This window comes from Pelmatolapia mariae, linkage group LG17 (genome assembly GCF_036321145.2).
Source record: "Pelmatolapia mariae isolate MD_Pm_ZW linkage group LG17, Pm_UMD_F_2, whole genome shotgun sequence".
Classification (NCBI taxonomy): Eukaryota; Metazoa; Chordata; class Actinopteri; order Cichliformes; family Cichlidae; genus Pelmatolapia; species Pelmatolapia mariae.
The window spans coordinates 3,851,821-3,878,171 of NC_086242.1; the positions used below are offsets into that span (position 1 = coordinate 3,851,821).

The following is a 26,351-nucleotide window of genomic DNA, read 5'->3' on the forward strand; positions in this document are numbered from 1 at the left end:
GGGAAATGAAGGACGCATTTGAGGGCCGCATTTCGAGCTGCCTTCGAATTGGGACAGCCTTCGTCGCGTCGCTGTGACGTAATCGGCCTTAAAATGCGGCCTTTAAGGCTGCAGACCCTGAATTGGGATACAGCCTGTGTCTGTAAGTTCAGTCTGTGTTATGTTTCCTGTTTTACTTTGAAAGTCCGTGTCTCATGTAAATGCGTCTGGTTGTGCTTCCTTTGTTTCATTAGGCCTGATTTGCCCCAGCTGTGTTTCCCTCCTGTTGCCCATTCCCATTATTGCTCCCTCTATGTATTTAAGCCCTGTGTTTCAGTTTGTCTGCGTCGCAATCTACCCTTATTTTGCTGTGTGTTCTGTCAGTCTTCCTGTGTAAGTTTATTTTGATATATCCAGTTATGTTACATTTGAGTTTAGCATTAAAGCTGTTTTGAGTTCAAGTTTTGCCTCCGAGTGTCTGCACCTTGGGTCCTTTTCCTGCCTGCACACAGCCGTTCCATAACAGAAGATCGCGACCAGACATAGACCCAGCAGCACTCAACCCACCAGAAGAACTGCGTCAGGACATTATTTACTCTGTGGAGAAACTCCTACATTTCTGGCTGGAACATGAGGGGAGGGAGTTTCATCGTGCTTTGGAAACAAGGCTACAACGGTTAATTTCTGGTCTTCCATGGCTTCTCGGTGCGCTCCACCCGCTCGAACAGGATTTAATCCTAAATGATCTCCACCTCCATCCCCCAGCTGCTACTGCTCACCTGCCCGACTGGCCGGACGTGGAGCTGCATCGGAGCCATCATCAAAAAAGAAGCGGCGATCACGCCGCCGACGTCCATCGCCACAGCCTGACCCCGAGACCTCTGAGCTACCAGCTGTGGTAAAAGAAAGAGACAATAATCAAGAGTTTCCTGACTTAGGGACTGTTTATTCCGGAGACGTTTGTTTTCACTTAGCTGCCCAGCCAGAAGCTCGCTTAGTTGCCCAGCCTTTGTTCGTCTCTGCTGGAGGGACCGAGGGGCCCGTCCAGCCATCTGTTCCCGCTGGGGGTTCTGGAGAACCGCACCAGCCTTTGTTCGTCTCCGCTGGAGGGTCCGAGGGGCCCGTCCAGCAGCAGCAGCAGCCTGCCTCCGCTGGAGGGTCCGAGGGGCCCGTCCAGCAGCAGCAGCAGCCTGCCTCCGCTGGAGGGTCCGAGGGGCCCGTCCAGCAGCAGCAGCAGCCTGCCTCCGCTGGAGGGTCCGAGGGGCCCGTCCAGCCGTCTGCCTCCGCTGGAGGGTCCGAGGGGCCCGTCCAGCCTTTGTCGCCTGCAGCGCCACCATCTGCGGCTCCCACGCCGTCGCCCGCAGCGCCACCACCTGCTCCTCCATCTGCGGCTCCCACGCCGTCGCCCGCAGTGCCGTCCTCGTCTGGTCCGGCCTCCGCCTCCGCCTCAGCTTTGCCCTCGTCTGGTCCTGCTTCACCTCATCCCGTCCGGCCTGCTCGTCCCGTCCGGCCTGCTCGTCCCGTCCGGCCTGCTCGTCCTCACCCTGTCCGGCCACTTTCTAGGCCGTTGGCTGGACATCATCGCTGTCGCGGCCAGTCTCCGGACTTACTTCGCCGCTGACTTACTTCGCCGCTGGCTCCCTCTGCGTGGCCGGCCTCCGGACCTCCCTCGCCTGGGTCGCCGCCGCGGCCCTCTGCGTGGCCGGCCTCCGGACCTCCCTCGCCTGGGTCGCCGCCGCGGCCCTCTGCGTGGCCGGCCTCCGGACCTTCTTCGCTTGCCTCGCCGCCATTGCTTTTCGCACGGCCGGCCTCCTGAACTGCCCAGATTTGGACTTTGGTGCCGTCAGCCGCCGGGCCGGCCCCCTGGACTTTTTTTGGAACTGTCGTAAGCCTGTTTTTGTTTGGTTATTTTCTGGGCTCCAGTGTTTTCTGTTTTTGATCTCTGGGTTGTGTTTGGTTTTTTTCGATCAGCCACTTACAATTTATTGTTATAAATGTTTTATTGTCGACTCATTATAAAATTAAAAAACAAACAAACAAAAAATACAAATGAAAAATTTCCATTGAGAATGAGAAACAAACAAAAAGAGGAAGGTTTCTGTCATTGAATTGATTATCCCTTATCCCTTTTATCCCTTATTGGTGTATAATATGAATGGTCATGGTAAACATCTTTATCAGGAAAAACTGTGAAACTATGAAAATACAGTCAAAAGTCCAACGTTTATGCTCCTCACTTTTCCTAAAGATATCCAGTGGGGCAGAGTCTTTTGGCCCACGGGCCCTATGTTTGGCACCTTTAGTCAATAGGATTACTTTTACTGGAGAAGCACAATGCTTAAACAAGTGTAGTAAAGGTGCTTAGGAGGCCATAACAGTGTGTCTTAAATGCAATAACTGATTATCAAACCTTTAGATATCACAGAGAGCCCAGAACAAATACACATGGTGTTCCAAATGCAAACACAGCGTAATCTGCAGAAGCGACCCGAATCCCAGGACAAAGAGCACGTCCCTGTCTGACATCCACCAGCCACAGCACAAGAAAGAGCTCCGTTAAACATGCATCCAGGTTTTCTGACAGTTTGCTGGTGGGGGCGACACAAAGCACACTCCAAGAAAGAGGACACAAGGCAATAAGCTGTCAGTGTATAACATACATTTATAACGCAAGTTTTATGTGTTTGGGTTCTAACTCTAACTTCTAAACTTTATTCATTAACTTTGAGTGTGAGCTTAACCTGAAAGGACGCGTGCGCGCACCGCCTGGAGTAATTTATCTTACAGTTCAATAGAGTACCTGGAGGTGATGACACCGCCTTTCCAGTGATCTACAGAGCACTGCCTGATAAACGCTTTAGCTTTATTTCAGTTTTGCTCCGACTGATAAAATGTCCGGGGATGCTCACTTGCTCGTGGCAGCAGACTATGTGGTGTTTGCTGTCGTTCTGCTCCTGTCTGCTGCTGTTGGTTTTTATTACGCCTGGAGAAGCAGGAAACAAGGAACCTCCAGGGATTTTTTAACTGGGGGCCGAAAACTCAATGCCCTGGCTGTCTCCTTGTCCCTCACTGCCAGCTACATGTCATCCGTCACTGTGCTCTCCAACCCAGCTGAGGTAACGTGTCGGGACTGTCCTGGATCTGCACTCAGCTTCCTCAGCGCACAAACATTTATTCAGAGCTTAAATTAGAATTTTACAAAATGCGTAAAACTGTCATTTCTGTGCATTAGAAGACAGCTGGAGTCAGCTAACCGAGCATTACTTTGAGTACACTGCTTTAAAGTTTTCGTGTTACTCACCAGAGTTCAGCACTGTTCATATTTTGCTCCAAAGCTCGTTCAGTATCAGCAGCACCCGGTGAAGAAACACCGTCACCTATGTTAAGCGTCGTTGTTCTTTATTTGATACTGTTTTGCTATTGTGTGTTTCCATAAATCTTTTTCAACCTGTCTGTAGGTGTATCGCTACGGAGCCATATTTGGCTATTTAAGTATTTCCTATGTAATAGCAGTGGTGTACACATCCGAGGTCTTTCTCCCAGTTTTCTACAGACTGGCCATCAACAGCACATATGAGGTAACTGTGGTTTTGTTTTCAACATTATTACTAGCTTTGCCTCTGATTTGGAAGGAGTGAGGGGAACTAGAAGTTTCATGTATCAGTATCAATATGCGTCTTTTCTCTGTCTGGTCTCTGCCAAGTATCTGGAGCTGCGTTTCAGCAAAGCCACCCGTCTCCTGGGAATGGTGATCTTCTTTTTTAACGCAGTAAGAAGCCAGTGGTTCAATCTTGTAGTGCTTTGACTTCTGCACATAAAACTACATTGGTATCAGCAGAGACATGTTGTTGTGACTTTCTAACTCTTTGCCACAGTTGCTGCACACTGGACTTGTAATTTATGCTCCAGCTCTGGCTTTGAACCAAGGTATGTCAGCTCAAGTTTCCAGCAGTCAAGTTCGTGAAGGGATCTTATACGAGAGTGTTTTCCTGTTAATGAATTTCCCTTCTTTTTGCAGTGACTGGTATGAACCTGTGGGGTGGGATTATTTCGACAGCCACTGTTTGTACTTTGTATTGTGCACTGGTTAGTAAAACATACACACAATACACACACTGCAGTGCATCACATTGTCAATCTGACCTCACCGAGCATCACTAAGCCAGAGACCCCCACTTTCATATTCAGCAGAGATGAAATTAGAATTTTTACATTTTCCTAAAATTCACGAGGTCCCCTTCCCATTTACCCTTTAAAACAAAATATCTCTCAGTTAAAAATCACCTCTGATTTCTTGACGTTTTCATTTGGATGATTTAATTCAAATCATTTGTTTTGTTTCACGAAAAATATGTGCTCATTTTTAAAATTTGATGTTTTCACATGCAATCATTAAGGGTCAAAAGTTGGAACCGTGATTGCATAATGTGTTGCGTCACCTGTTCTTTTTTTCTACAAGTCTGCAAACATTTGAAAGCTTAGAAATCAGTTGCTGTAGTTTACAGAACAATGTTTTGTCATTCATGGGTGCTCTAGGACTTCAGCTTTTCAACAGTCTCCACAAAAAAATGTGACTCTTCAGATCACAGGACAAATTTTCACTTTGCTCCACTGCAGATTAAACAGAGGTATACAGTTATCTGTGGATGCATTAGTTGTTATTAATCTCTGGCTCTTTTCCATAGCTTGTCCTTTGTCCTGTGCCCCCACCCCCCATGGTCATGGCAGATGGCCTCACCCCTCCCTGAGCCTGGTTCTGCCAGAGGTTTCTTCCTGTTAAAAGGGAGTTTTTCCTTCCCACAGTTGCCAAGTGCTTGATCATATTGATTTGCAGAACTGATTGTTGGAGTTTTGTCTTTACCATTTTAGGGTCTTTAACCTTACAATATAAAGTGCCTTGAAATGACTGTTGTTATTTGGCCCTATATAGATGAAAATGAATTCATTTGAATGCATTAATAAACTGTATTTATTGACAGTGCTTTTCGAAAAAGTTCTACTACAGAATATGTTCACATATTTCCAAATTATGCATTCTGTTCATGCATACAGCTTCCTAACCTTTTTCACAGAGATTTTTCTTGTTTTGTGGCGTTTGTTACAGGGTGGCCTGAAAGCTGTGGTGTGGACAGATGTTGTTCAGGTAGGGTTCTGGATAAAATAAAATTAAGAAAATACACAACACAACATGCCCTCCAAATAGTTGTGGTAGATGGCTGCCCCTCCCTGACTTTGAGGTTTCTTCCTGTTAAAAGGGAGTTTTTTTGTTCACACTGCCATTTGATTGCTGGCGTTTTCATCTTACAGTATAATGTGCTTTTGTTATGATTTGGAACTATATAAATATATTCCATATGCTATATAAGTAAAACTGAATTAAATTGCAATCAGGTTTCAGTCTAATTTTATCGACACCACAACCACGTTTGAGTCATGTCTTGATTCATTGCAGTATTCATGTAAATTAGCAAGAATTTGATAACTGGGACCAAAATCTGTCAACATAGTTACAGAATACAGATCTGCCAACCAAACAAATCTTTGATTTTTCTTCTAGATCGGAATAATGTTTGCAGGCTACATGTCTGTTATAATCAAATGTGTGATCTTAAAAGGAGGAATCTCCACTATCTTGTCAGATGCCCAAGAAGGAGGAAGAATTAACTTTGTGGAGTGAGTATATGTGTGTGTGTGTGTGTGTGTGTGTGTGTGTGTGTGTGTGTGTGTGTGTGTGTGTGTGTGTGTGTGTGTGTGTGTGTGTGTGTGTGTGTCTTTTATACTAAAATCATCCTTTCATTGTGTAATCCCAGCTTTGACATGAACCCTCTGAGAAGACACACCTTTTGGACACTAGTCATCGGAGGGACATTTGGTTGGAGCGCAGCTTATGGGACCTACCAACCTCAAGTTCAGAGATACAACTCTTGCAAGAGCATTAAACATGCCAGATTGTGAGTGATTCAAAGGAATGTATTGATTCCTGCCTGTTTAGTTTGCGAAACACAAACTAATCAGGCAGGGCACAGATGACCAGCAAGCTTAAACCAAGAATCTTCTTGTGGTGAGGTAACAGTGATAACCATTAAACTGTTTTAATACAGAGTTAATGCAAATATAATGTACAAGGTTCCTCATAGTAATAATTTAAGAAAACAACGATATATGACACATCTATTTTCACATCGATGTAAATTTTGATTCAGCCAAAGGCACTAGATTGGTGAGGTTTGCTGGCAAATGACATGTTCTTATCATAAACTCTTAAAAGATAGCTATGATAAATGATGACATCATCAGCATACAGTGATAGGAAATATAATCTCGTTTGCTAAGCTGCACTGATTTTTGTATCTATATTTCACTTTTTCATGTTGTGCTTTTCAGAGCTCTGTTCATCAACGTGTTAGGCCTAGCTTGCACCCTGACATCGTCAGTGATTTCAGGACTGTGTCTTTATTCGTTCTATAAGAACTGTGACCCATGGAAAGCTGGACAGGTTTCTTCACCTGATCAGGTACATACACATAAACAAAGAAAACACAGGCTGTACCAACAGTGCCACTGTTTTTATTCAAGTTGTTTTGTGATCTTTCAATAAAAACCTTTTTAATTCTTTACAGCTTTTGCCTTATTTGGTGATGGATATCTTGGCAGATCACCAAGGGCTTCCAGGACTATTTTTTGCTGCAGTATATAGTGCCTCTCTGAGGTTCATACAACATAATTTGTTATATTTTTATTCATCTGGTCCCACTGATGCATGTAACATTTAAAGCTGTGCCACATTTAAAGTGTCAGTTATGTCCATTAGTCTTTATTTCTTCATCTCCAGCACAGTTTCTACTTCAATCAACGCAATGGCTGCAGTGACCATGGAGGACCTGATCAAACCACGCATTCAACTATCTGAGAAAAAGCTTCTCTTAATCTCCAAAGGGCTGAGTAAATAATGAGTTATCTGTTGTTTGTTTATAATATACAGTGGGGCAAAAGAATATTTAGTCAGCCACCAATTGTGCAAGAGAGGCCTGTAATTTTCATCGTAGGTATATCTCAACTATGAGAGACAAAATGAGAAAACCTTGTGAAGATTTACAGAAAACGTTTGACCCCTGTCATTGCCAACAAAGGGTATATAACAAAGTATTGAGATGAACTTTTGTTGTTGACCAAATACTTATTTTCCACCATAAGTTGCAAATAAATTCTTTGAAAATCAGACAATCTGGATTTTTTTTTCTCATTTTGTCTCTCATAGTTGAGATATAGCTATGATGAAAATTACAGGCCTCTCTCATATTTTTAAGTGGGAGAACTTGCAAAATTGGTGGCTGACTAAATACTTTTTTGCCCCACTGTAAGCTGCATGTTATGTTAGATTAAACTAATCTCTGTTTTGTGGATGTGGCTGGTAGTCAATAAAAATGTCATTTTGTGATGTGATGTTTTGCAGGTTTGCTGTTTGGAATTGTATGTGTTGCCATGGCTGGACTGGCATCACTCATGGGACATATGATGCAGGTAGAGGGATCTGTTAATGCAGAGCTATCAATGTTTTCAGGCAAACACATCCAGGAATGTTGTTGTTGTTTATTAGGAAGCATGTTAGTTACATAAATAAGTACATTTTTCTCCTCAGTAAATATGACCATTTTTAAAGTGTTTTTTGAGCTGCAGGTCTCTTCAAACAGGCAGTGTCCATCATTGGTGGGGTCACTGGAGGTCCTTTACTCGGTCTGTTCAGTTTGGGTGTCCTCTGTCCATTTGTTAACTCCAAAGTAAGTCCATTCTCATTTTAGTATTTTCATTTCTACCTCCAGGGATCGGAAAATCTGGCCAAAATCAGCCCTTGGTAGCATGAAAGAATGGACATTTGTATCAACTGTATTGCATCAACCTGTCATCGTATAACATAGTGCAGGGAGCATTTTTTCTTATACGGTATTTACAGTATAAAAAGTCACCCTTATTAATGTTCAATTTTTAAAAAATGTTAATGGCATGAAAAAAAATAACAATTACCAAATAACTTTAAAAAACAACTATAATCTATTTATATTTTTTTGTTTGTTTGTTTGTTTGTTTGTTTTTAATGCATAGCTGTAAAGCCCCATCAATTGACCCTGTTCAGTGAAACCAACTCGCAGGATTTTATAATTTGTTGAGATTGAGCTTATTGTTAGGACTGGATCAGGTGCTGAGCCGTCTGTTGGTTGCACAGCGTTGATGGGGGCTTGCCGGTTGAGCATTTCTTCAAACTCACCTTTTTCCACTCTCTGTGGTTACACACCACTTTGTATCAAATCATTAGTTATTATTCATCATCTAGTTATAATCCATCTCTCCTCCAACCAAGTTTTGTTGTGATTTGGAACTGTATAAATAAACTCAGAAATCATCCGTTTTCTCTTACACAGTTCTGCTGTCAAACTGAAAATAATATTGAAAAATGAGTCTGAGCGTTGAGTGACACTGACAAACATTTTTGATTGTTAGTCTATGTAATATATTTCATGAAGCTCCTTATATTTGTCCACAGGGAGGTCTATGGGGCCTCGTGGCAGGTTTGGCTGCAGCTGTCTCTGTGAGCATTATAGAAATGATATCCCCTTCTCCTCCTGAGATGACCCGACCTCTCTCGCTGAGCACTGAGGGTTGTAACTTTACTACTGGTGGCAGTTTCAATTGGACTACCCCACTGCCAACAGAACCAAGTCTTTTTACCACAATCCCAGGACAGAATACTGATGACATGTAAGTGTGGTTCCGTCTGTGTTAGATCAATTAATATAATATTGCCTGGTGAGATGGGATGACCGAGTTTTCTTATAGTATAAATAAAGGGCATATGAGAAAAAACTCATAAAATTTCTCTCACCACCAGACATGCGGTTCAGTGGTACTCTCCATCCTACCTTTATTTTGTTGTCATTGGAGGTTTAACATCTATTATTGTTGGGATAATCATCAGTCTCTTGACAGGTAAGAAAAAAAGAAAAGATTTTGCCATTGGAACTCTGATATCATTTTCTTATTGTTTCTTCCACTCATCATTTCAGGGGGAATGAGGGAGACGGTGGACCCGAGGCTTATGCTAATGAAAGAAGACACTCTTTCTTATCACCTGTTCAAACGTGTCAAAGACAGGGTACGTGCTGAAGAGCAAAGGTATCAAAAGCAACAGACTGATGATGGGTGCTCAATTCTGCCTTGTACTTTTCCTTCCTTAGGTCATGGGAGGAACAGACAATGTTGGTCAGCCAAACAAGGAGGATGGAATCAATAATCCTGCTGAAGGGAAATTTGACAACAATATCCATGTCTCATCTTTTTAACGACCGATACAGCTGAAGAATTTCATGACAGAGCTGCTACAAAGCTCAAATCCAGGATTGTAATCACTTGACTTCATAAGAAATGAGACCAAAGGAACTGAGTTGTCAGCGAGACAATAATGTTTTTATTTTTCCAGTGATTCAGTAAAAAGTAGAAAGCACTTCAAATATCTCCTTCTGTACAATGATGATTGCATGTTTGTTTTGTTTAGATTAACACATTATTAATAAAAAGCCACATGATCAACATCATTTCAATTCAATTCATTTATACAGCGCCAAATCACAACAACAGTCACCTCAAGGCGCTTTATATTGTAAGGTAGACCCTACAATAATACATAAAGAGAAAAACCCAACAATCACATGACCCCCTATGAGCAAGCACTTTGGCAACAGTGGGAAGGAAAAACTCCCTTTTAACAGGAAGAAACCTCCGACAGAACCAGGCTCAGGGAGGGGCGGGGCCATCTGCTGCACCAGTTGGTGTGAAAGAAGGAAGACGGTATAAAAGACATGCTGTGGAAAGAATAGTCGGAATAGTTCAAACATAAGTGTTCCTCTCTTTCTGGAATGTTTGAATTTCTCTGACCAGGAGGACAACGCAGACTTTGCTCACTTCATGTACCAGACACAGATGCTGAAACGTCCACAGGACACAATCCACACAAACAGTTAATGAATACATTCAAGGTAGTTTTGATGCTATTTATTACTGAGTCATAAAGTTTTTTGTAGCTTTGGTTTATTGATTGATTGATTGATTGGTAATTTATTAACCCAAATGTCACAAGATGACCTGACCATTGTCCTTCAGAAAGACAACAGCTCCGCGTTTTGCAAAAGTTAAATATAGCACTTCAACACAACCACCTCATGACAATTGTCAAGCCCAGTGGTCATGATTTGGGCTCGTTTTCCAGCTACAGGACCCGGGCACCTCGCAGTCAGAGTCACAATGAACTCCTCTGTATACCAAAGTATTCTAGAATAAGATATGAAGCCGTCTGTGTGCCCAGCAAGCTTGGACCAAATTGTTTCATGAAATAACACCAGCTAATCTATAACAGAATGGCCGAAAAAGAAGAGACAGGTGTTGCAGTGGCCCAGTCAAGGTCCAGACATCAGCTCAATTAAAACACTGCAGCAGGATCTTAGCAGAGCTCTGCATGAACAAATAACTGCAAACCTCAATGAACTGAAAAGAGAAGGAGCCAAGACTCCTCCACAGGAATGTGAGAGACTGAATAAGTCCACAGGAAAACATTATTTCAAGTTATTGCTGCTAAAGGTGGGTCTATAACCTATTGAATCATGCCGAGTACTGCGTCATAGGATTTCATAGTCTCATGAAAACTTCCTTTTTCAGAATCCAACTGTATCTTTTAAATGTCTGTGAGACTGACACTAGATCTGCAGGGTTTATGTTGATTGTAACAGCAGGAATAAGTAACACTAAGCTGTGTTTGTGATTTATTATGACACGAGACACCACTCTAAGAAATCTGTACATCTATATAACATTTATGTTTGCCTTTTGTGTAACAGCACATGAATCCATTCCCATGTACATTTATTTCTCAAAAAACGTGAGCATGTATTTACAAAGATGGAGGTCTCGCGGTAATCTATCGCGAGAACTGGAAAGTCACGCCATTGTCTGTACCTGTCTACAGTTCCTTCGAATCCATTGTTTGTCAACTGTCAGGACCTGTTCCAACTGTCATAACTGTTATTTACCGCCCTCCAAAGTCTAATTCTGTCTTCATAAGTGACTTTGTTGATCTGCTGACTCACATAGCTACTGTTTCCCCTAATATAATACTCCTGGGAGACTTTAATATTCATATGGATAACAGTGATCACCCTCTCACCAAAGACTTCTCATCCTGCCTCGATAGTTTTGGCTTTAAACAACACATAAACTTTCCTACTCATACTAAGGGCCATACTTTGGACCTAGTTTGTTGCTCTGGACTTACTCAGTTTAACTGCAAAGCTGATGAACTGCTAATTTCTGACCACTTGCTTCTTTCTTTCAATGTCAAAATGACCTTTTCTATAACCAAGAACCTTCGTACCATTTCTTTTCGGAATATTAAGAAAATCAATCCTGATACTCTTTCTTTTGCTTTCTCTAGTCATTTGCATTTTCATAACCTGCTCACCCAAGAGGACTTAGTTTCCTATTATAACTCTAGTCTCAATAGTATTCTAAACTCTGTTGCCCCACTCAAAACCAAATCTGTATCTTTCTCTCAGTCAGCACCCTGGTTCACAGCTGAACTCAGGCTCCTGAAAGCAAAAGGACGACGACTTGAACGCCTTTATAAGAAAACTGGTCTGAGTATCCACAAGGAAATGTTTAATAATCATATTATGTATTATAAGGAGTGTATTAATCAAACAAAATCTGCTTACTACTCCACCATTATCTGTTCAAAAGATGACTCAACCAAGATATTGTTTTCACTGTTCAACTCTTCTTTCAGGTCACCAGATTTTTTACCTACTCACCTTTACTCGTCTTCTTTCTGTGATTCTTTAATGTTATTTTTTATCGAGAAAATTCACAAAATACACCAAGACCTGGTTTCCGATGTTCCATTTAGCTCTTCCTGTGTAATTCCTCTCCCATCACACTGTTTTTCTGCTTTCCAACTCCCCTCGGTTACTGATATTTCAGATTTCATCTGTAAGTCAAAACCTTCTACTTGTCAGCTAGACCCCATTCCTACAGTTTTGGTTAAGGCATGTCTACCTTCTCTGCTTCCCCTCATATCTTCTATCATCTGCTCTTCACTTACCACTGGAACTGTTCCTGCTTCCCTCAAAATTGCCGCCATCACCCCAATATTAAAAAAAACTGGTCTAGATCCCAATAATTTTGAGAATTTTCGGCCTATTTCCAATCTTCCATTCCTTTCAAAAATTCTTGAGAAAATAGTTGCCACACAACTTCACTCACATTTAACTAATAATAATCTGTATGAACAGTTCCAGTCTGGTTTTCGCCCCTCCCATAGCACTGAAACAGCACTTATAAAAATAACCAATGATCTTCTTATGGCAGCTGACTCCGGTTTACTTTCCATTCTTATCCTCCTCGATCTGAGCGCTGCCTTCGACACTATTTCTCACTCCATTCTTCTCAGTAGGCTAGCCTCCATCGGTCTCTCCCATGCTCCATTAGCCTGGTTTGAATCTTACCTGTCTGATCGCACTCAGTTCATTCAACTCAAATCTTTTACTTCTCAGCCCTTTCCTCTGACCACTGGCGTGCCCCAGGGATCTGTCCTGGGGCCCCTTCTTTTCATTATCTATCTTCTACCGCTTGGACATATTTTCCGTAAATACAATATCCATTTTCACTGTTATGCCGATGACACCCAGCTTTATCTGTCCACTAAACCTGATTCTGCTCTTCCCCCATCCTCCCTCACCCTCTGCTTAGCTGAACTAAATTCATGGTTCTCTTCTAATTTTCTTAAACTCAATAGTAATAAATCCGAGATCCTCTTGGTAGGCACTAAATCAACATTATCCAGAACCAACAGTTTCTCTATTACTATCAATAACTCGCCGGTCTCCGTTTCTTCCTCTGTGAAAAGTTTGGGTGTCATCCTCGACAGTACTCTATCTTTCAATTCACACATTAATAATGTCACTCGGTCTGCATATTTTCAATTGTGCAACATTAATCGTCTCCGTCCTTTTCTCACCCCACATGCCACTGCCATTCTTGTCCATAGCCTTGTTACTTCCCGGATTGATTATTGTAATTCACTTCTTTTTGGTCTTACTCAAAAATCCATCCACAAGCTTCAACGCATCCAGAATTCTGCTGCCCGTATCATCACCAGGACCCCTTCTATCCACCACATCACTCCTGTTCTGCAGCAGCTTCATTGGCTCCCGGTCAAGTATCGTATCAATTTCAAAATACTCTTGTACGCATTTAAAGCTATTTATCATCTCTCTCCTCCATATCTTTCTGATCTGGTTAACATCACTGCCCCATCTCGTTGTCTCAGATCTTCTTCTTCCCTTTCACTCTCCATCCCCTCCCCCCGTCTTGTCACCATGGGTAGCAGGGCTTTCAGCTGCTCTGCTCCTCGACTCTGGAATTCCCTACCTCCTGATTTAAGAAATATTTCTACCTTCTCTCTCTTTAAGTCCCAACTCAAAACCCACTTGTTCAAATTAGCTTATCCCACATAACCTCTCCATTCAGCTATTTTAAATTTGTTTATGTTTTATGATTGTGTAAACTCTTTGCTTTTATGTTGCTTTTTACTCTACTGTGTACAGTGACCTTGAGTGCTTTGAAAGGCGCTTTCAAATAAAATGTATTATTATTATTAAAAATATACACTGAAATACATTCTAAAACTCACATATTACATTAAAGAAGCTTCAGTCGGTAGACAGAAAGACAGCTGCTTTAAAAAAAAAAAAGTACACAACCTCTTGTACAAATTATCAATGTTACAATCTAGACACCTCCGTATAAATGCTGGGGTAACTCATCTGGTGAAGCATTTTTTTAAATACACTAAAATGTGTCAGTGGGACATAAAACATATTCTGGGCTTACAAACACTATATGAAATTGAAACAGTGGCCTTAGGTACAAAATATAAATGACAGTGATGATCGCTTTGCAACACCCAGAGATGAGGATTTTATTTCCCTTTCAGAGGCAACCTTAGTTGAGTTTAATAAAGGAGCAGCTGTTGGAAATTCTGTTCTTTCCTTTGGACTCGGTAGGTGTTAAAAGGTGTTTGTGAATCCGAAAGGCTGATAAATCACCGATTACCACATGTCCACTGCTTGCACTGTAATCCAGGAAAACCACTTGGCGCTATCAGTGTGTGCCATTATTTTTCGGATTCATAATATCTCTTTTTCATGGCCCGATATTTTCGGAGGAAATACAGAGCTTCTAGCTCGTTAATGAGGGTATTCACGGCCGAGATACAGGAGCTTGTTTGGAGATCAGAAACACACTTTTAAAGCTCTGCAGCATTGCACACCACCCAGTCCTGTCTGTTTTAACACCAGTTTACTTACATTTCTGTACAGCCTGATAACTTCAGTTTTTAAAGGGTTGGCCATGGCCTTTCACACTTTTGAAAGGAGAAAAAGAGAAACGGAAGGCCAGGAGAGAGAGCACACAGAAACCTTTACACAAAATTAAGTTTAGCTTAGTAGAAAGTAAAATTAAAAAGTAGTCATAAAAAAACACTCAAGTAAACTACAGATACCTGAAAGTTGTACTTAAGTACAGTAACAAAGTATTTGTTACTTCCCACCTCTGGGCCACATAGTTTACTTAACGCAGCTTGTTTCCTAACTGTTTCCATCACTTAAATGATAAATGATAAATAAACGATGATGATAATTGTCAAATGTTAAGAACATGATTTGCAGACATTTTAATAACTTTTATTAAACTCAGCACAGTCTCATCTATCATCAACACACCTGATCAAGCCAAATGTCACACTGACTGACAGACAATTGCTTCACATCTCCAGAGCACTGATTATGTACCTGATCTGTTCACAGTACATGGTGTACATGGTTAACTCTGTCCATTGAGCACTGGTATGTGCCTGAGGCCAAAGCTGAATTAGTTAATAAATCTTCATGATTAAAATGTCAGTTGTTACACGATGTTGTTGCAGGTTGTGGTATCGGAGTGTTGTGTGTTTCTATAGCTGACCTGGCATCACTTATGGGACTACTTGCTCAGGTAGTGAGAATCTGATACAAGTCACAACATGAAAATGCATGAATCTTAAATGTGGCCTACCAATCACTTGAACTTTTTAAACATGTGCATGTGTATATAAAGCATTTAAGGTTTCACTTCAGATGTCTCTCACAGGCAAGAATCATCATCGGTGGGGTCAGTGGAAGTCCTATGTTTGGTCTGTTTGTGTTGGGTATCCTGTGTCCATTTGCCAACTCCACAATACGTCTGCGACTTTTTCCTCCAGCTTTGATTTCATTACATGGTAAATGGCCTGTATTTGTATAGTGCTTTTACTAGTCCCTAAGGACCCCAAAGCGCTTTACACATTCAGTCATTCACCCATTCACACACACATTCACACACTGGTGATGGCAAGCTACATTTTAGCCACAGCCACCCTGGGGCGCACTGACAGAGCATACATATGTATGATCAGATAATTTGTCTGCAGCACTCCTATCACGGTTGAGGCTGCATTCAAAACATTGAGCCAACTTAAATGTTGAGTCATTCGGGAAACGTCTCCGGGCAATCGTGGCTCAAGAGTTGGCTGTTCGTCTTATAATCGGAAGGTTGCCGGTTCGAGCCCCGGCTCCGACAGTCTCAGTCGTTGTGTCCTTGGGCAAGACACTTCACCTGTTGCCTACTGGTGGTGGTCAGAGGACCCGGTGGCGCCAGTGTCTGGCAGCCTCGCCTCTGTCAGTGTGCCCCAGGGTGGCTGTGGCTACAACGTAGCTTGCCATCACCAGTGTGTGAATGGGTGGATGACTGGATGTGTAAAGTGCTTTGGGGTCCTTAGGGACTAGTAAAGTGCTATACAAACACAGGCCATTTACCATTTAAGTTTACAAGTGACTTGCTCATTTAAAATGAATTTGACTCATAGTCATCCATTTCTTCCACTTATACACTGACGGTCACGGTTGGGCTGGAGCCCATTCCAGCTGTCATAGGATCACCGTAAATAAAAGTAACTAAATGATTCTTAGCACCAGATGGGGTTATTAAACTCTAAACAATCAGAACAAAGATGGGAAGGGAAAGGTGGGACTCATAAAAACCATCAAATGAAATATAAGAGTGAACTTTATTGTTATTCGTACGAGCATCCAGCAATACACCCTGCACAGTGAAAAACTAAAACAATGCTTAAACAAGTGTGAAAAGGTACAACACGAGGGAGTCGATTAATCACTAAACAGAAGAGGCAGTTTATGAAACTCTTATCAGCCACTTACAATTTATTGTTATTATAAAATAAACAAAACAAAACGAAAGAAAAAAAAATCTGAAATTTCTTTTGAGAATGAGAAACAAACAAAAAGAGGAAGGTTTCTGTCATTGAATTGTTTATCCCTTACGTTAGTGTATAATATGAATGGTCATGGTGAACATCTTTATCAGGAAAAACTGTGAAACTTATGAAAATACAGTCCAAAGTCCAAAGTTTATGCTCCTCACTTCTTCTAAAGATATCCAGTGGGGCAGAGTTTTTTGGCCCACGGGCCCTATGTTTGGCACCTTTAGTCAATAGGATTACTTTTACTGGAGAAGCACAATGCTTAAACAAGTGTGATAAAGGCGCTTAGAAGGCCATAACAGTGTGTCTTAAATGCAATAACTGATTATCAAACCTTTAGATATCACAGAGGGCCCAGAACAAATACACATGGTGTTCCAAATGCAAACACAGCGTAATCTGCAGAAGCGACCCGAATCCCAGGACAAAGAGCATGTCCCTGTCTGACATCCACCAGCCACAGCACAAGAAAGAGCTCCGTTAAACATGCATCCAGGTAGTTTGCTGGTGGGGGCGACACAAAGCACACTCCAAGAAAGAGGACACAAGGCAATAAGCTGTCAGTGTATAACATACTGTAACGTTCTCAAGAACCAGACGTTTGATCTCAGTTTGTCCGTTTATTCCGTAACACAGGCAAACGGGCCGTTAACTCCGGGGAGAGTGCCCTCGTACACAACCTCACTTGAAGCCCCGTACAGTCACACAACAACAGGCCCCCCCTCCCCTTCCTGCATACATTAACTCCCTTTTTCCTGCAGCACAACCAAACATGTATCTTAAAGCAATAACAACAGCGTGCTGAGATAACCAACCTGTCACTGTAATATAACATTTAACCATCGTTACAATACATTTATAACGCAAGTTTTATGTGTTTGGGTTCTAACTCTAACTTCTAAACTTTATTCATTAACTTTGAGTGTGATCTTAACCTGAAAGGACGCGTGCGCGCACCGCCTGGAGTAATTTATCTTACAGTTCAATAGAGTACCTGGAGGTGATGACACCGCCTTTCCAGTGATCTACAGAGCACTGCCTGATAAACGCTTTAGCTTTATTTCAGTTTTGCTCCGACTGATAAAATGTCCGGGGATGCTCACTTGCTCGTGGCAGCAGACTATGTGGTGTTTGCTGTCGTTCTGCTCCTGTCTGCTGCCGTTGGTTTTTATTACGCCTGGAGAAGCAGGAAACAAGGAACCTCCATGGACTTTTTAACTGGGGGCCGAAAACTCAATGCCCTGGCTGTCTCCATGTCCCTCACTGCCAGCTACATGTCATCCGTCACTGTGCTCTCCAACCCAGCCGAGGTAACGTGTCGGGACTGTCCTGGATCTGCACTCAGCTTCCTCAGCGCACAAACATTTATTCAGAGCTTAAATTAAAATTTTACAAAATGCGTAAAACTGTCATTTCTGTGCATTAGAAGATGGCTGGAGTCAGCTAACCGAGCATTACTTTGAAATTGAAAGTGGTGCACTCAAAGAAATCAAATAACAAATTTAAAGTTTTCGTGTTACTCACCAGAGTTCAGCACTGTTCATATTTTGCTCCAAAGCTCGTTCAGTATCAGCAGCATCAGCGTTTCAAATGATCTCCTGCAAAGTTTCACCAGCCCGACTCTGGCACCCGGTGAAGAAACACCGTCACCTATGTTATTAAGCGTCGTTGTTCTTCATTTGATACTGTTTTGCGATTTTGTGTTTCCATAAATCTTTTCCAACCTGTCTGTAGGTGTATCGCTACGGAGCCATATTTGGCTATTTAAGTATTTCCTATGTAATAGCAGTGGTGTACACATCCGAGGTCTTTCTCCCAGTTTTCTACAGACTGGCCATCAACAGCACATATGAGGTAACTGTGGTTTTGTTTTCAACATTATTACTAGCTTTGCCTCTGATTTGGAAGGAGTGAGGGGAACTAGAAGTTTGATGTATCAGTATCAATATGCGTCTTTTCTCTGTCTGGTCTCTGCCAAGTATCTGGAGCTGCGTTTCAGCAAAGCCACCCGTCTCCTGGGAATGGTGATCTTCTTTTTTAACGCAGTAAGAAGCCAGTGGTTCAATCTTGTAGTGCTTTGACTTCTGCACATAAAACTACGTTGGTATCAGCAGAGACATGTTGTTGTGACTTTCTAACTCTTTGCCACAGTTGCTCTACACTGGACTTGTAATTTATGCTCCAGCTCTGGCTTTGAACCAAGGTATGTCAGCTCCAGTTTCCAGCAGTCAAGTTCGTGAAGGGATCTTGTACGAGAGTGTTTTCCTGTTAATGAATTTCCCTTCTTTTTGCAGTGACTGGTATGAACCTGTGGGGTGGGATTATTTCGACAGCCACTGTTTGTACTTTGTATTGTGCACTGGTTAGTAAAACATTTATTACATACAACACACAACACTGCAGTGCATCACATTGTCAGTCTAACCTCACCGAGCATCACTAAGCGGGGAACCTTAAGAGACCCCCACTTTCATATTCAGCAGAGATGAAATTTTTACATTTTCCTAAAATTCACGAGGTCCCCTTCCCATTTACCCTTTAAAACAAAATATCTCTCAGTTAAAATCACCTCTGATTTCTGGACGTTTTAATTTTGATGAGGTAATTCAAATCACTTGTTTAGTTTTATGAAAAATTTGTGCTTGCTTTTTAAATTTGATGTTTTCACATGCAATCATTAAGGGTCAAAAGTTGGAACCATCATATCATAATGTGTTGCGTCACCTGTTGCTTTTCTAAAAGTCTGCAAACATTTGAAAGCTTAGAAATCATTGGCTGTAGTTTACAGAGCATGATGTTTTCTCATTCATGTCTGAGCTAGGACTTCAGCTTTTCAACAGTTAGCAGGCTCCACAAAAAATGCAACTCTTCAGATCACGGGACAAATTTTCACTTTGGTGCACTGGAGCTTAAACAGGCGTATACAGTTATTTGTCAATGCCCAACTGGTCATGGCAGATGACCGTTTTTCCCTAAGCCTGGTTCTGCTGGAGGTTTCTTCCTGTTAAAAAGGAGTTTTTCCTTCACACTGCCATTTGATTGCTGGTCACCAAAGTGCTTGCTCATACTGATTTGCAGAGCTGATTGTTGGAGTTTTGTCTTTATCAATAATATAAAGTGGCTTGAAGTGACTGTTGTTATTTGGCCCCATAAAGATGAAACTGAATTGATCTGAATGCAGTAATAAACTGTATTCATTGACAGTGCAGAATACAGTCACATATTTCCAAATTATGCATTCTGTTCATGCATACAGCTTCCTAACCTTTTTGACATATTTTCTTGTTTTGTGGCATTTGTTACAGGGTGGCCTGAAAGCTGTGGTGTGGACAGATGTTGTTCAGGTAGGGTTCTGGATAAAATAAAATGAAAAAAATACACAATACAACATGCTCTCCAAATAGTTGTGGTAGATGGCTGCCCCTCCCTGACGTTGACGTTTCTTCCTGTTAAAAGGGAGTTTTTTTGTTCACACTGCCATTTGATTGCTGGCGTTTTCTCTAGATTGTAGGGTCTTTATCTTACAGTATAATGCGCTTTTGTTATGATTTGGAACTATATAAATATATTCCATATGCTATGTAAGTAAAACTGAATTAAATTGCAATCAGGTTTCAGTCTAATTTTATCGACACCACAACCACGTTTGAGTCATGTCTTGATTCATTGCAGTATTCATGTAAATTAGCAAGAATTTGATAACTGGGACCAAAATCTGTCAACATAGTTACAGAATACAGATCTGCCAACCAAACAAATCTCTGATTTTTCTTCCAGATCGGAATAATGTTTGCAGGCTACATGTCTGTTATAATCAAATGTGTGATCTTAAAAGGAGGAATCTCCACTATCTTGTCAGATGCCCAAGAAGGAGGAAGAATTAACTTTGTGGAGTGAGTATATGTGTGTGTGTGTGTGTGTGTGTGTGTGTGTGTGTGTGTGTGTGTGTGTGTGTGTGTGTGTGTGTGTGTGTGTGTGTGTGCGCGTTTTATACTAAAATCATGCTTTTATTGTGTAATCCCAGCTTTGACATAAACCCTCTGAGAAGACACACCTTTTGGACACTAGTCATCGGAGGGACATTTGGTTGGAGCGCAGTTTATGGGACCTACCAACCTCAAGTTCAGAGATACAACTCTTGCAAGAGCATTAAACATGCCAGATTGTGAGTGATTCAAAGGAATGTATTGATTCCTGCCTGTTTAGTTTGCAAAACACAAACTAATCAGGCAGGGCACAGATGACCAGCAAGCTTAAACCAAGAATCTTGTTGCTGTGAGGCAACAGTGATAACCATTAAACTGTTTTAATTTAGAATTAATGCAAATACAATGTACAAGGTTCCTCATAGTAATAATAAAAATAAAAAAACAACAACATATGACACATCTATTTCCACATCGATGTAAATTGTGATTCAGTCAAAGGCACTACATTGGTGAGGTTTGCTGGCAAATGACATGTTCTTATCATAAACTCTTAAAAGATAGCTATGATAAATGTTGACATCATCAGCATACAGTGATAGGAAATATAATCTCGTTTGCTAAGCTGCACTGATTTTTGTATCTATATTTCACTTTTTCATGTTGTGCTTTTCAGAGCTCTGTTCATCAATGTGTTAGGCCTAGCTTGCACCCTGACATCGTCAGTGATTTCAGGACTGTGTCTTTATTCGTTCTATAAGAACTGTGACCCATGGAAAGCTGGACAGGTTTCTTCACCTGATCAGGTACATACACTTAAACAAAGAAACCACAGGATGTACCAACAGTGCCACTGTTTTTATTCAAGTTATTTTGTGATTAAAAAAAAATAATAATTATATATATATATATATATATATATATACATATATTTTATATTTTATTTTTTATTTTATTTTTTTTTTACAGCTTTTGCCTTATTTGGTGATGGATATCTTGGCAGATCACCAAGGGCTTCCAGGACTATTTTTTGCTGCAGTATATAGTGCCTCTCTGAGGTTCATACAACATAATTTGTTATATTTTTATTCATCTGGTCCCATTGATGCATCTAAAATTTAAAGTTGTGCTCCATTTAAAGTATCAGTGTCCAGTAGTCCAGAGTAACCATGGTTCATTTCTTCATCTCCAGCACAGTTTCTACTTCAATCAACGCAATGGCTGCAGTGACCATGGAGGACCTGATCAAACCACGCATTAAACTATCTGAGAAAAAGCTTCTCTTAATCTCCAAAGGGCTGAGTAAATAATGAGTTTCCTGTTGTTTATAATATACAGTGGGGCAAAAGAGCATTTAGTCAGCGACCAATTGTGCAAGTTCTCCCATTTAAAAACATGAGAGGCCTGTAATTTTCATCATAGGTATACCTCAACTATGAGAGACAAAATGTAAAAGAAAAAAAAAAAAAAATCCAGAAAATGACATTGTCTGATTTTTAAAGAATTTATTTGCACTTTATGGAATTATGGTGGAAAATAAGTATTTGGTCAATAACAAAAGTTAATCTCAATACTTATACTCACGTTATATACACTTTGTTGGCAATGACAGAGATCAAACGCAAGGTTTTCACATACTGTAGCTGGTATTTTGGCCCATTCCTCTATGCAAATCTCCTCTAGAGCAGTTCTGTTTCGGGGGCTGCCGCTGTGCAACACAGACTTTCAACTCCCTCCAAAGATTTTCTATGGGTTTGAGATCTGGAGACTTGTTAGGCCACTCCAGGACCTTGAAATGCTTCTTATGAAAACCAGTCCTCCGTTACCCAGGCCGTGTGTTTGGGATCATTGTCATGCTGAAAGACCTAGCCTCATTTCATCTTCGAATCCCTGGCAGAAGGAGGTTTTCACTCAAAATCTCACAATACATGACCCCATTCATCATTTCCTTTACACGGAGTAGTCGTCCTGGTCCCTTTGCAGAAAAACAGCCACAAAGCATGAGGTTTCCACCCCCATACTTCACAGGAGGTATGGTGTTCTTTGGATGCAACTGAGCATTCTTTCTCCTTCACCTGGACATGTACGGTGTTTACTGCGGTGTAGTGTTACTGATGGTAGCCTTTGTTACTTTGGCCCCAGCTCTCTGCAGGTCATTCACTAGTCCCCCCCCGTGTGGTTCTGGGATTTTTGCTCACCGTTCTTGTGATCATTTTGACCGCACGGGGTGAGATCTTGAGTGGAGCCCCAGATTGAGGGAGACGATCAGTGGTCTTATATGCCATTTTCTAATAATTGCTCCTACAGTTGATTTCTTCAAACCAAGCTGCTTACCTATTACACATTCAGTCTTCCCAGCCTGGTGCAGGTTTACAATTTTGTTTCTGGTGTCCTTTGACAGCTTTCTGGTCTTGGCCATAGTAGAGTTTGGAGTGTGACAGTTTGAGATTGTGGACAGGTGTCTTTTATACTGATAACGAGTTCAAACAGGTGCCGTTACAGGTAATGAGTGGAGGACAGAGGAGCCTCTTACAGAAGAAGTTACAGGTCTGTGAGAGCCAGAAATCTTGCTTGTTTGTAGGTGACTAAATACTTATTTTCCACTATAATTTGCAAATAAATTCTTTAAAAATCAGACAATCTGGATTTTTTTTCTCATTTTGTCTCTCATAGATGACGTATACGTATGATGAAAGTTACAGGCCTCTCTCATATTTTTAAGTGGGAGAACTTGCACACTTGGTGGCTGACTAAATACCTTTGTTGCCCCACTGTAAGCTGCATGTTATGTTAGATTAATCTAATCTCTGTTTTGTAGATGTGGCTGGTAGTCAATAAAAATGTCATTTTGTGATGTGATGTTTTTGCAGGTTTGCTGTTTGGAATTGTATGTGTTGCCATGGCTGGACTGGCATCACTCATGGGACATATGATGCAGGTAGAGGGATCTGTTAATGCAGAGCTATCAATGTTTTCAGGCAAACAAATCCAGGAACGTTGCTGTTGTTTTATTAGGAAGCATGTTAGTTACATAAATAAGTACATTTTTCACCTCAGTAAATACGACCATTTTTAAAGTGTTTTTTGAGCTGCAGGTCTCTTCAAACAGGCAGTGTCCATCATTGGTGGGGTCTGTGGAGGTCCTTTACTTGGTCTGTTCAGTTTGGGTGTCCTCTGTCCATTTGTCAACTCCAAAGTAAGTCCATTCTCATTTTGGTATTTTCATTTGAAAATTTCTACCTCCAGGGATCTCAAAATGTGGCCAAAGTCAGCCCTTGGTAGCATGAAAGAATGGACATTTGTATCATCGTATCAACTGTATTGCATCAACCTGTCATCGTATAATATGGTGCAGGGAACATTTTTCTTATACAGTATTTACAGTGTAAAATGTCACACTAATTAATGTTCAATGTTTAAAAAATGTTAACGGCACGAAAAAAATAACAATTACCAAATATCTTTAAACACCAACAAAAATCTTAATCTTTTTGTTTTTTTGTTTGTTTGTTTGTTTGTTTTTAATGCATAGCTGTAAAACACCATCAATTGACACTGTTCAGTGAAACCAACTCGCAGGATTTTATAATTTGTTGAGAAAGCTTATTGTTAGGATTGGATCAGGTGCTGAGCCGTCTGTTGGTTGCACTGGGTTGCTGGGGGCTTGCCGGTTGAGCATTTCTTCTTCACTCACCTTTTTCCACTCTCTTTGTTTACTCACCACTTTGTATTAAATGATTAGTTATGATTCATCTCCGACTCTCTTCCACAGTGTATCTTTAGTCCTGTCTCCCTCCCCTCACCCCAGCCATGGCAGATGGCTGCGCCTCCCTGAGCCTGGTTCTGCTGGAGGTTTCTTCCTGTTGAAAGGGAGTTTTTCCTTCACACTGCCATTTGATTGTATTATTGTAGGGTCTTTACCTTACAATATAATGTTCCTCCAACCAAGTTTTGTTGTGATTTGGAACTGTATAAATAAACTCAGAAATCATCCGTTTTCTCTTACACAGTTTTGCTGTCAAACTGAAAATAATATTGAAAAATGAGTCTGAGCGTTGAGTGACACTGACAAACATTTTTGATTGTTAGTCTATGTAATATATTTCATGAAGCTCCTTATATTTGTCCACAGGGAGGTCTATGGGGCCTCGTGGCAGGTTTGGCTGCAGCTGTGTCTGTGACCATTGGAGAAATGATATCCCCTTCTCCTCCTGAGATGACCCGACCTCTCTCGCTGAGCACTGAGGGTTGTAACTTTGCTACTGGTGGCAGTCTCAACTGGACTACCCCACTGCCAACAGAACCAAGTCTTTTTACCACAATCCCAGGACAGAATACTGATGACATGTAAGTGTGGTCGGGTCTGTCTTGAATGAATGAATAAAATATCGCCTGGTGAGATGGGATGACCGAGCTTTCCTATAGTATAAATAAAGGGCATATGAGAAAAAACTCATAAAATCTCTCTCACCACCAGACATGCGGTTCAGTGGAAATCTCCATCCTACCTTTATTTCGTTGTCATTGGAGGTTTAACATCTGTTATTACTGGAATAATCATCAGTCTCTTGACAGGTAAAAAAAAAAGAAAAGATTTTTGCCATTGCCATTCTCATTTTCTTATTGTTTCATAGTAAACATTTTGTTCTTGTTCTTCCATTCATCATTTCAGGGGGAATGAGGGAGACGGTGGACCCGAGGCTTATGCTAATGAAAGAAGACACTCTTTCTTATCACCTGTTCAAACGTGTCAAAGACGGGGTACGTGCTGAAGAGCAAAGGTATCAAAAGCAACAGACTGATGACGGGCGCTCAATTCTGCCTTGTACTTTTCCTTCCTTAGGTCATGGGAGGAACAGACAATGTTGGTCAGCCAAACAAGGAGGATGGAATCAATAATCCTGCTGAAGGGAAATTTGACAACAATATCCGTGTCTCCTCTTTTTAACGACCGATACAGCTGAAGAATTTCATGACAGAGCTGCTACAAAGCTCAAATCCAGGATTGTATGAAATGAGACCAAAGAACTGAGTTGTCAGCGAGACAATAATGTTTTTATTTTTCCAGTGATTCAGTAAAAAGTAGAAAGCACTTCAAATATCTCCTTCTGTACAATGATGATTGCATGTTTGTATTTTTTTAGATTAACACGCTATTAATAAAAAGCCACATGATAAACATCAATTCAATTCAATTTTATTTATACAGCGCCAAATCACAACAACAGCTTCAAGGTGCTTTATATTGTAAGGTAGACCCTACAATAATACATACAGAGACAAACCCAACAATCAAATTATCCCCTATGAGCAAGCACTTTGGTGACAGTGGGAAGGAAAAACTCCCTTTTAACAGGAAGAAACCTCTGGCAGAACCAGGCTCAGGGAGGGGTGGGGCCATCTGCTGCGACCGGTTGGGGTGAGAGAAGGAAGACAGGGTAAAAGAAGGAATAGTCAGAATAGTTAGAACATAAGTATTCCTCTCTTTCTGGAATGTTTTAATTTCTCTGAGCAGGAGGACAACGCAGACTTTGCTCACTTCATGTACCAGACACAGATGCTGAAACGTCCACAGGACACAATCCACACAAACAGTTTAGGTGATAAATACATACACATTAATTTTGATGCTATTTATTAATGAGTCATAAAACTTTTTTAGCTTTGGTTTATTAACCCAAATGTCACAAGACGACCTGACCATTGTCCTTCAGAAAGACAACAGCTCCTTATTTTGCAAACGTTAAACATAGCACTCCAACACAACCACCTCATGACAATTGTCAAGCCCAGTGGTCATGATTTGGGCTCGTTTTCCAGCTACAGGACCCGGGCACCTTGTAGTCAGAGTCACAATGAACTCCTCTGTATACCAAAGTATTCTAGAATAAGATGTGAGGCCATCTGTCTGCCCGGCAGTTAAAGCTTGGACATATTGGGTCATGAAATAACACCAGCTAATCTATAACAGAATGGCCGAAAAAGAAGAGTCTGGTGTTGCAATGGTCCAGTCAAAGTCCAGACATCAGCTCAATTAAAACACTGCAGCA

At 41.2% G+C, this 26,351-nt stretch overlaps 3 pseudogenes; 2 read left to right on the forward strand and 1 right to left on the reverse strand.

The window, feature by feature from the left end:
* The first annotated feature begins 2,870 nt into the window (after nucleotides 1-2,870).
* On the forward strand, nucleotides 2,871-9,314 carry LOC134615881 (sodium-coupled monocarboxylate transporter 1-like; annotated as a pseudogene).
* A 4,880-nt stretch (nucleotides 9,315-14,194) lies between these two features.
* LOC134615918 (LYR motif-containing protein 5A-like) lies at nucleotides 14,195-14,432 on the reverse strand (annotated as a pseudogene).
* Nucleotides 14,433-17,460: 3,028 nt separating this feature from the next.
* LOC134615883 (sodium-coupled monocarboxylate transporter 1-like) lies at nucleotides 17,461-25,249 on the forward strand (annotated as a pseudogene).
* Nucleotides 25,250-26,351: the final 1,102 nt, after the last annotated feature.